This window comes from Falco peregrinus, chromosome 3, assembly GCF_023634155.1.
Source record: "Falco peregrinus isolate bFalPer1 chromosome 3, bFalPer1.pri, whole genome shotgun sequence".
NCBI lineage: Eukaryota > Metazoa > Chordata > Aves > Falconiformes > Falconidae > Falco > Falco peregrinus.
The window spans coordinates 104,661,213-104,670,996 of record NC_073723.1 but is presented as its reverse complement, the minus strand read 5'-3'; the positions used below and the strand labels follow the sequence as shown (position 1 = coordinate 104,670,996).

Sequence of the window (9,784 nt, the reverse complement as noted above, 5' to 3'; positions counted from 1 at the left end):
TGCAGTCGGGATGAGGAGATGGAGGTATGTGAAGTGTTGGCTTGTTGCCGCACAGCGGTGCTTTTCTGAAGAGGACTAATCTTCTTTTCCTTGTCGAGAGTTAGGGGCTGCTTTTTCCTGAGAACTCTACCGTGCTGTTCAACAAAATTCTTTATTCGGTGTGGGCTTTTGCCCCGAGGAAAATCTGATTTATTCACCATGGCTGTCTCCATTGTGGAATAAAGCTCTCGTTATTTGTGTGGGTTTTTTTTTTCTCTCTCTCTTTTCTCTTTTCACATGTAAACTGTAGTGAAAAACAGTGCTGAAAAGGCTCTGGTGCTTCCCAACAGTGGCTGGGTTGCCTGCATACCATCTCTAGCGCCGTCTCCAGGAGCATGTTGATGGTGCTACAAAGAAATGAGGTAGCGTCCCGCTTCAGGAAGAAAGCGTGTTGGGTTTGAAACCTGCAGGTAGGCCAGAAGGTGGTTGCTGCCTTGGGTCAGTGATGAGTGTTGGCATGTATTATCTGATCTAGAGTTGATGTCTATCACCACTTTAGCTCTAGAATTACTCTGAGACCCGGGGAAGTCCAGTTCCCTTAAGCTGCAACCTTGGAGCTTTTCCAAGCAGTGGAATGAAATGCCTGTCAGAGGCTGTAACCCTCTGCGTAAGCGTAAGGAGAAGGGGACAGGGTTTGAGTTTTCTTCCATTTACGTGTTGGGGAGGTATAGTTTTTAGCTTAATAACTGTCTGCTACCAGGAGACATGTTCATGTTAACTGTCTGCAGCTCTGGGTACCACATGAGCAATGCAGTTGCAGCTCAACTGCTGGAGTGCGATACCTGATGTGGCATAGAAGGGGATGTGTTTTATTAATTTTTTGTTTTTTGTAAGGAGGAAATGCTCGCATGAGTTTGACCTGCAAGTGACATTGTTTCACAGTTTGTGGCCAGGTTGCACTGCAGATGTTGACTTGGGGTGTGAATTCCTCCAAGTGTGCTTTAGGGGAGCTCTGTTGGTCTAGATGTGCTGAGCAGTCCTTCTGCTGCCTGCATAGCTGTTTTGGTTTGGCTCCCAGGTGTGAGTATGCAAAAGAAAATATGCAAGTGTAGTCGGCCTTGCTCTAAACCCAGAATGGTTTTGACTTCTTCCCGGATTATCTGAGAGCCCCCTGAATGTTTCAGGCAGGCCAAGAGGTGTGCCCCAGCATTTGTGAGAGCCCACAGCTCTGCAGTTCTCTTGGAGGGCGCTACGGGTAAAGTTTTTAGGTCATGGAGCTCTTTGCAAGTCAGATTAGTGGAGCTTCTTTGGATATATGTCTGAACGTGTAGGCCAGCTGAAAGGGTTTTGTTTGCTTTCATGTGCAGTAAACACAGGTCACTTGAGTTACGATGTATACTTGTCAGTTATTGAGGAAATGTCTATCCGTGGGATGGCAAAGGAAACAATACAGGGGCACTTTTTAGTTTGGTTTTTTTGTTGTTCGCTGTAAAACCTGGGTGGGGGTTAGCATCTTGTCCCATCTTTTCAATGGTGATTGGAATGTATTTGTTTAAAAAAAATAGTTTTCATTCCCTATCCAGCCCACCACTGAGATGCTAAGTTCACTTTTTGCCGTTGTGATCCTGTGCCATCTCCTGCACATTTATGTAAGGCCACCGGTGCTGTTATACTGGCACGCAGGCTCCTGCTGCAGGCACCGGAGAGCCTGCCTCACCTGGTGAGGAAGGATCCATCTTTGTGGTCGGCAACAGGCCGGACTGCCAGCGTGCGCAGCAGGGCCTGTGTGCATAACCCAGAGTGTGTTATAGCCACATAGTGCACAAGGGAGTGAGGTGAAGAGCCTAGGAGGCTGTGTCTCCTGAGAGCTGTGACACACCCACGGGTTATCTTAGGTGGAGGACAGCCAAGCCATTGTCCTTCCTTGTCCCTCTGGCCTGCTACCCATCACTGTTTATTTTTTCTTTCTCTGTTGCTCTGCCTTGGTCCTGTCGCTCTCTTCTGTGCCTCGTTTCTCTTACGATGCAGTTGTCAATCTCTGTTCTGCTCTCTGTTTTCCATCCTCCCCCTAACTTTCAGTCTGTGCGTCTCCATACCACTGCCTGTCCCACTGTTCTTCACTGTACCCCCCTGCCCAGCTCGCTGTCCCATTATTCCCTGGTCCTGCTGCCTGTCCATTTTTCCCTGTCCTGCAGCCCAGGGCTGGTTTTCCTTTCTCCTTCTCTTTGTCCCGATCTCTGTCTCTCTCCCATCACACGGCACCCACCCCACGCCCAATCCCTCTGCCTTGATCCCTGTCTTTTTCTCTCCCTCCCTCCTTCCTTGTTCCTCTGATTTGATTTCTCTCTCAATCCATCTCTTCTGCTCCCTGGTCATAATTTTCTCTCTCTTTCCCTCTGTCCTACTCGCGCAGGGAGCGTGCGAGGGAGTGAAGGTATATGTCTAGGAAACTTCATCTCGTGAGAACTGTAAGACACCCACGTATCCTCTTTGGCGAAGGACAGCCAAGCGACGGGCGTTACGGAAGCAAAGGGAGGGGAGGAGGAGGAATAACTGTTTGAACAGTCAAATTCTCCTGGTGGCACTGAGAGTGGGAGCTGCGGTGAGTCCTGGGCCCTTGGGGCCCTGTTTCCCTCCTTATGCATCACAATCCCCGCCTGCCTCTCCTTGACTCCCTCTCCTCGCTGCTGCAACTGTTTTTAGATTGATTTTTTTTTTTTTTCTCCCTTGCACCTTCCTTCTCCATCTTGCTCTGAGAGGCTTCCTGTCCCCATCTTTTAGGTCGTTCCTCTCTCCTGTAGCCTGTGTCTTCACCCCAGCAACACCTTCTCTATCTCTCTCTTGACTGCAGGCCACCCTTTTTGCATTCTTTAGCCTCTGTCCTGTAGCCTGTTGGCATTTTTGCTGTCTCTGGCTCTCTCTGTCTGGCTCCTGTCTGTTTTGTTAAGTCTTGTGGCTGTATTTTTCTTTCCCCACCTTGGTTTGTCTGGCTCTCCATCCCTTCTTCTCTACCATGTCGCGTCTTGCTTCTTTCCTTCCTCCCTCCCTCCCTGTCTGTCTGTCCCCAGTTCTGAACTCTCCTTGCCTGCCTGGTATCGTGCTGCAGGTTTTGTCTGTTTCCATCTCTCTCTGCCCAAGGCCCTGTCTGTAACCTTTATTTCCTCCCTCTGCATGGAAGCTTGTCAGAACTTTTCCCTTTCCCAGTCTCTCTGCCCTATTCCCTGTTGTTGTTCTTAATTCCTCCCTCTCTGTGCCAGTACCCATCACCCTTTGTCTTTTTTTCTGGACTCAAGATGCTGAGTTGTGAAATTCTCCCCTCTCTGCCTTGTTGCCTGTCACTTTTGAAGTTTTCTTTGTCTGCCCCTCTTTTGGGCTCCCTCCCTCTGTACCCTGTGGCCTGTTGCGTTCTCCCTCTTATTTCTCATTCTCTCTCTTGGGCTCCCTGACCCTCTTTGTTTGTTCCTCTGTCTCTGCCACCCGGATGTTGCTGTGCTTCCTGCGAGTGTCGCGCTGGGTCTGGCTCCTTGTCCCTGTCTCTTGCTTCCTCCCTCTCATCGCTGTAGCCCATTGCTATCATTTTCTTTCGCTGTTTCTGTTTGGCTCTGGCTCCCTGATGTTTCCTTCCTTCCTCCCTCCCTCCCTCTGCCCCGTTGCCCTTGGCTATTTTTTACTTGCTCCGTCTCTTCCTGCCTGGCTCCAGCTCCCTATTTTTTTCACTGCTCTTTCTCTGTCCTGTAGCCCATCAGTATTTTTTTCTTTCTCTGGCTCTCTTTGGCTCCCTGTCCCTGTTGTTCAGGGTCGTCCTTCTGGGCCTTGTAGCATGTCACGGTTTGGTTTTCTTTCTCTGCCTCTCCTTTCCCAGCTCCCCATCCCTCCCTCACTTGCAATCCCCCAGCTTTTCTCTGTCTTGCCCCTCTTTACTGCTGTTTGCTAATTGCTCCCTCTCTGTTGCATAGCCCATCGCTTCTTTTTACTTTCTCTCATCTCTCTGTGTCCCTCTTGCTGCCCACGTTCTCAAATTCTTCCTCTCTGCCCTGTACCCCATTGCACCGTTGCGATTATTGTTTTCTTCTGTCCGTCTCTATCCAGGTCCTTGTCAGTGTCTTTTAATTCCTCCCTCTGCCCCCTGTAGCCTTTCTGGACTTTTTCCTTGGTCTAGCTCCCTCTCTCCAGATTTTAATTCCACATTCTCTGTCCTGGAGCACCACACTATTTATTTGTCTTTCTCCCTCCATCTCTGTCCAGCTCCCTGCCACTGTTTTCTTCCCTTTTCATCTTGTAGCCCATGGCTGGCGCTTTTTTTTTTTCCTTTCTCTGTGGCTCTGTCCGGCTTCCAGTCTGTGTTCTTAAATTCCTCCCTCTTCCTAGTAACCTGCTACTGTTTTTTCCCTGTTCTACATCATGTGTTGTCTGGTCTTCTGTCCCTGTTTTTCACTTCCTCCCTCTCTGCCCTGTGGCCTGTGTGGTCTTTTGCCTTTCTCCACCTGTCTCTGGCCAGCACTCTTTTGCTATCATTCTTTCCTCCCTCTCCAACCTGTAGGCTGTGCTTTTGTCCTTCCTCCATCTCCCTGTCTCTTTCTTCTGATGGTGTCTTTCCTCCATCCTCTGCCTAGCTTTGTATCTCCATACAGCTGCCTGTCCCGCTGTTCCTCGCCGTATCCCCCCTGCCCAGCTCACTGTGCTGTTATTCCCCTGTGTGGCGTTCCCAGGCCTCTTTTCCCTGTCCTGCAGCCCAGGACTGGTTTTCCCTTTCCCATTCTCATTGTCCTGAATACCTGGCAATTGTGATGGGCTGTGTATGGTGGGGGCTTAAAGCACGTTAAAAAATGTGAATGTGAGGGGTTGAAATAAAGACAAAACCCCTCTCATTTTTGTATATGATGACAAAATATTTGTTAATATAAAAAGAAAAGGATGTTAAACCAAAAGCCTGTATGTATGACATTGTCTGTTAAGTCTCCTGTCTCATGTAGTAGGGCAGGCCCTGCGCTGTGGCTGCCAGGCCAAGCCCTGTGGCGCGCTCTGCCATGCTGGTGCTGCAGATCAGGTGTTGCACACGGGAGGTGGTGCCTCCTGCTCCATGCCACCGGCCTTGGTTAAGGCCTGTGTGACCCCGAGCTGCCTGCGGGGTGGTGCCACTGCGACCACTGCTGCCTCCCGGTAAGGAGCCACCACTGCTGTGCCAAGAGTGTGTGTCCAGCGGGTGCTCAGCGCGCAGTGTCTGAAGCTGCAGTTGCCACTGTAGCCCCAGGGCAAACGCTACCCGCCAGGTGCCATGGCCCTGACCATAGCCACAAGCTCCCCTTCTGGGGACCCTGGGGGTGTGGAATGGCCCCGCCCCTTCATGGTGCAAGCCCCGCCCCTAGCTACCAGCCCTGTCCATGGCTACTACCTGGGAATGGTGTGGCTCCGCCCCTAGGGATAAGACACGCCCCTGGGTGAGAGCCCCCGTGCTCGCTGCTGCCCCCTGGCGAGTCGTCATTGCAGCCCCGGCCAGCAGGCATGAGGCAAACAGCGTGGGCATCCCTAGCCAGGGTCTTGCCGGCTGCTGCCTCGTGCCCCAGCCCGCAGCCCGGCACTATGTTGTGCTGTGGAGGGTGGCAGAGGCAGGTGCTGCTGCTGCTGCCCAGTGCTGAGAGGGCCCAGCCCTACCGGCTTCTGCAGGCATGGGGCGGTGCAGGGGCTTGGAGCTTGTTCCAGTGATGCTGTTGATGTGGCAGTGAGGGTGAGCCTGCCCGAGACTGGCCTGGCAGCAGGAGGCCCCCCATGAATCATCGAGGGGAGCTGGGAAAGCAATCGGGGCAGGGGGCCAGGGAGATTTTCCAGGTTGAGGGGGTCGGGGTGGGGTGTGTGAAAGGGGTGGCCCCTGGGGATTTGTCTTGAGGGGGGCTGGGAGATGTCTGGGGGTGTCCAGGAAGTGTCTGGAGCAGGAGGGGGGGTTGGGGTGTTCCCCAAGTAGGTGCTGGGGGGGCTCAAGCAGATGTTTATGGGGTGCTTGGGAGTGATAGCCCCGGGTGGCCAATTCTACAGCATCCCCTCAGGGGAGGTTTGGCCCCACAAAGGGTCAGTGACAGCTGTGGGTGGCCAATCAGAGGCAGCATCCCCTCAGGGGAGGGTGGGCCTGAAACAGGGTCAGAGTGACAGCTGTGGGTGGCCAATCAGAGGCAGCATTCCCTCAGGGGAGGGTGGGCCTGAAACAGGGTCAGAGTGACAGCTGTGGGTGGCCAATCAGAAGCAGCATTCCCTCAGGGGAGGGTGGGGGCTTCTGCAGTGATGAGCTTGGTTTGGATGGCCAGTGCATTGATTGCTCTTCTGCCTTGCAGGGGAAACTGGCTGTGGGGAAAGCAGCAGGGTTTCTTTTGTCCCTCTATGAGCTTGGATGGAGGATTTGAGTCTGCATTGCATACTGTCCTGATTTAACCCTGCTGGTCATTGAGTACCATGCAGCCCGTTGCTCACTGCCCCCTCACCTTGAGGGGCGGAGAGGAGAGCTGCAAAGGAATGTGAGACTTGAGGGTTGAGATAAGAAAATAAATAAGAATAAAATCCAGAGGGACAAGAAGAAGGGAACACGTGGTGCACAATGCAGCTGCCCGCCGACTGATGCCCAGCCAGTCCCCGAGCAATGGCCTGCCTGCCTGGGCCAACCCCCCAGGTGTATATGTGTATATCTATATATATATGTATATACCTTCGTGGCATCCCATGGTATGGAATAACGCTTTGGCTAGTTCAGGCCAGCTGACCTGGCTGTGCCTCCTCCCAATTCCTTGTGGCCCTCTGGCCTTTTCACTAACGAGGCCTGAGGAATTGAGAAGTCTCACATCAAAGCCAAACCACAGCACTGTACCACCTCCTAATGGGATAATTAACTCCATCCCAGCTGAAACCAGGAGAGTATCCACCCCTTATTCCATACCATTTACATCACGCTACATTTTCCAATACATCATCATTGTTGCCTCTCCTGTCCTTTATGTAAACGCACAGATATCATTCTCTTAGTCTACAGGCCATCCCTCTAAAATTGTGTTTTAAAGTTTTTCTGAGTGTGTCCTACTAGACAGATACTGAGGGGCTCTGCAACTGCTTGGATAACACCAGAGAAGGCATTCCTGTTTCCCATGCCCTTGGTGTTGAGAAGGATATGAGACCACACAGTTCCACAGCCTCAAACCCCTGCGAGCTTACCCTGTCACCCAGCCCACCCGCTGCTGCCTGCACAGGGAAACTCTTCTGCTCACGGCCAGGTCAGGGCACACAAGCCCCAAAGAGCTGTGTATCTCAGTGGTAGAGCTGAAGGAGTAAATCGATGGCTGTCCATTAGCAGCCTAGTCCTGGTTTCACCCGGCTGAAGCTTTGCACTTGTCTTTCCTGAAGAATCCTAGAAGAATCAGGCCACAGGGCTTTGCCTGCTTATCACAAAACCCTTTCAACACATCTAACATACCAGCAGACCCATGGCCGACAACAGCAAAACCTCCAGAATCCTGCATAGCACTTGAATAGTTAAATCTATTTCAGCACAAAACCCCCTATCTCCTCATTCCAAGTAGGTGTTGATGCCTTACCCTGGTGGGGTTTTTTTTGTTGGTTTTTTTTTTTTTTAAAAAAAAAAGTTGTGTAAATAAGAGCTTCTATAAAGCTGGTTTAGAGAGTTTGCACTCTGGATAACTCCACTGAGAGCAAGGTAAAAGCCCTGACAGCTCAGGATTGGGTTCATTGCTTTTTCCCCTCAAACAGCTGAAGTTTCAAGGAGGTGTCCCAGGAATCTGAACAGAGGTGTGGCTGTAAGCCTGATGTCTTGGGGATCTTCAGCTCTTGTCTACCATTGGGATGAGATATTTACCTGCTCACCGCGGGGCTCTGGTGCCTTGCTCTAAAATACGGAGCCCAGGACTGCCAGAGCCAGACTGTGGTGGGCAGGAGAGGTGACCCAAGCCTCATCCCACCTGCCAACTCTCACATTCCTGGTTAAGCACACCTTTCTCTCACCTTTGTGAAACAGGCCCGTTAGTTAGTTAGCTGCAGCTTTATTCATCTTTACAAACCTCTGCAGCTAACTGGCAGCTAGCTGATTTCACTGCCCTTTGCAGCCACTAAATTAATTGTTTATTTATAAATACCTTTTCAAGCTTCACAGGCAGTGCTGGCAGGCAGCCATCACAGCTCCAAAGCCAGGTGCATGGTCTGAAAACAGAGGGGGGAGGCCCTGTGAGGGGATCCTGCGAGGAAATCCTGTGAGATTTCTTAAGGCAAAAAAAAACCCCCAAACCCACAACCATTTCTTAAGGCAAAAACCCCAGATCCACTTATGGGACTTCATGCCATTTTCCTTCACGTCTACCAAAACAACACCAATTGCCATACCGTAGCAGAGTTTATGCTTCCCTTCCTAGGCCGTTTCTCCTAATCATCTGAGGTATACAAGGGCCACCAGTGATGACAAAGAGTCTGTCCACTTTTTCTGTGTGAAAGGGTCACCCTCAATCTTGCTCCCGTGTCTTAATAGACACCCCGAAGGAGAACGCTGAAGAACCTCCACTCCAGTAGAATGTCCAGGTCCCATGCCACAACGTTTCAAAAGCTCATACATCCAATAGCTAAACAAAACCTGGCAAACAAAACTGAACAGAGGCAAAATCCAGCAAATAAAATCCAAGAGAGGTGCAGATTAGCAATAGCGAGTATCCGGGTTCTGCGCATCCCCGTCTATAGCATATGGATTACACAAGTTGCACTTCAAATAGCCCGGTGGGACTCTAACCCACAATGCGGTACGACATCTTTGTAAGCAGCCTCAGCATTTATGACCAATGTCGCCGTTATCCCAAAGAGCTGTCACGGAGACTCACCCGGCCAGGGAATCGCAGGGCCTCCCCACAAATACTCTGGCGTGTGCTTGGAGTCCTCACGATCCCTGTGGTCTGTCGAGGTTCTGGAAAGCGGGTCCCATCTGGGTCACCAGATTCTCTTCCCAACAATCGTAAGCGGGAAAACTCTCCCAGGCAAAGGAGAGTTTGGAAAGCTGACAGCAGTTTAATGCTGCTCTGGCGCATGGGGGATTTTTCCTCCTAACATGCACACCCGGTTCTCGAGGGTCCACATTGTATACCAGGAAGTGTTTGCATATGCAGAGGACATTGCATCTACCTTGTCCTTTTCATGGGGGGACTTCTGCTGTCAGGCCCGGTAGAGCTGAATGAGGGGGGTACCTGGGAGGCTGGTCCTATCCCAGCCTGAGGGATGTGGAAGCTGCTCTTCCCATGCTTTTCTTGCTGCATTCCAAAGAGCCAGAGACACAAAGGCACACAGACACTGGCACAATGCATGTGAAGGGCAAACCAGATTGACAGGAACAGAATTGCATGTCTACCAGTGAAACAGCAGCACACGTTTGCTCCTGAGAAACAAAAGCACAGCGTGTTCACAGATGCCTCACATGACAGAATGGAAATGAAGTCTGTGGCATATGTGGGGCTCGAAGGCAAGCTCCTTGCCCAAATCCTCAGTGCAACCCTTGGGTCTTTGCCCCGTGGCAGGCAGCAGCGCCTGGCTCCCGGCTCTGCCTGCTAACAGCTCACAGGAAAAACCAAGCGTGGCGGCGCAGCCTCTTTGCGAAGGTCACTGCCGCCCTGCTCTTGGCAGCCCTTTGCCACCTGCTCCTGCCCAATAAAGAGACACACAACAGAGAACGCAACCACTAGAGGCAGCACGCGCGTGCTTGGCTCTTGAAGAGACACTCTCTTGATGGTCGTGGCAGGCAAGCAGTGACGGGCAAGCCAAATAAGCCAAGCCTAGCCCA

The 9,784-nt window shown here is 51.5% G+C and overlaps 1 non-coding gene across 1 annotated transcript; it reads left to right on the top strand.

Moving 5' to 3' along the window:
* Nucleotides 1–476: 476 nt before the first annotated feature.
* Nucleotides 477–561, top strand: LOC129784252 (small nucleolar RNA SNORD45). Its single transcript, XR_008746724.1, has one exon. It is a non-coding gene; the product is annotated as a small nucleolar RNA SNORD45 (small nucleolar RNA).
* The last annotated feature ends 9,223 nt before the right edge of the window (nucleotides 562–9,784 follow it).